The sequence below is a fragment of the Schistocerca cancellata genome, chromosome 4 (genome assembly GCF_023864275.1).
Source record: "Schistocerca cancellata isolate TAMUIC-IGC-003103 chromosome 4, iqSchCanc2.1, whole genome shotgun sequence".
Classification (NCBI taxonomy): Eukaryota; Metazoa; Arthropoda; class Insecta; order Orthoptera; family Acrididae; genus Schistocerca; species Schistocerca cancellata.
In genome coordinates this window covers 304,053,387-304,054,647 of record NC_064629.1, presented here as the reverse complement: position 1 = coordinate 304,054,647, position 1,261 = coordinate 304,053,387, and the positions used below count along the sequence as shown (strand labels likewise).

At 50.4% G+C, this 1,261-nt stretch overlaps 1 pseudogene; it reads right to left on the bottom strand.

Annotated features, from left to right (window-relative positions):
• Positions 1-391: 391 nt before the first annotated feature.
• On the bottom strand, positions 392-509 carry LOC126185890 (5S ribosomal RNA; annotated as a pseudogene).
• Between the last annotated feature and the right edge of the window lie 752 nt (positions 510-1,261).

Sequence of the window (1,261 nt, the reverse complement as noted above, 5' to 3'; positions counted from 1 at the left end):
GGCGGCTGCTTCAGAATGTTCGGTTGTCCATACGCAACAATTCGTTGAGAGCCCTCGACATAGTACATCGTGTACCGTACACCAACGGCCACCTCGCGTCACCGCTACCACATTTAGTGCAGATCCTACAGGTACCGAAGGGTTTCGCGGACTGCCTCATGGCTGCCTTTGGATGCTATGTCAGTAAAAAGCACTCCGTTTTCAGGCTACAAGAGGCCCATCGGGAACATCCGACCGCCGTGTCATCCTCAATGAGGATGTGGATAGGAGGGGAGTGTGGTCAGCACAGCGCTCTCCCAGTCGTTAAGATGGTTTTCTGTGACCGGAGCCGCTACTATTCGGTCGAGTAGCTCCTCAATTGGCATCACGAGGCTAAGTGCACCCCGAAAAATGGCAACAGCGCATGGCGGCCCAGATAGTCACTCATCCAAGTGCCGGCCACGCCCGACAGCGCTTAACTTCGGTGATCTGACGGGAACCGGTGTATCCACTGCGGCGAGGCCGTTGCCTGCTATGTCAGTACCTGGGGTGTTATTTAATATCAAGTATGACACGGTAACCCTATGGTTCCAGAACAGCAGCCTCAACCTCATGAACGTCCTCATCAGAGCTATGGCACTTTATCTCCCAGCAGTGGTTCGGAATTGGCATTAGCGAAAAAACGCCATACCATCAGCTCTGATAGATAAACTTCTTCCGCCATCGTTCGAACCTCCGGTAGCAGTGGGCAGCATCTCTTCTTCCTTGCACAAATATTCTCATTTTTTATGGATTATAGCTATGTTCGTCTGGAACTATCTTCCATGAGAACACCCACGACTGAGGAGATCTATCGCTGTTTGATGAGTCACCAAGACCGCAATGTCATGGAAATCAGACATCCAGCGAGAGCTTGGCAGCATGTCTGGCGCCCAGTGCCTACGCCAATGCTGTTAACTGCAGTGCCAGCGACGTTTAAAGACGATAAGGTACACTGTTTTTGCATGTAGGCACATTCCACATTGAGAAGACGACTATCTCCTTGCTCTTTGCCACCACATGTGATTGGATAATGTTTACGAGTCGTACGAACGATAGTACACGGTTGCAATAACTCTCATAATGTTCCGATAAACGGTCGGCACCCGAAATAGGGATGCTATCCCAATGGCGGCGATAATTAAGTTTATCCGGCTGGACGCAAAATTTAATGATACAGCACCGCGTGCTGCTGGGAATGTGATGCAAATCATTGTTTTCTTTTGACTCCCGCCCGTGACGA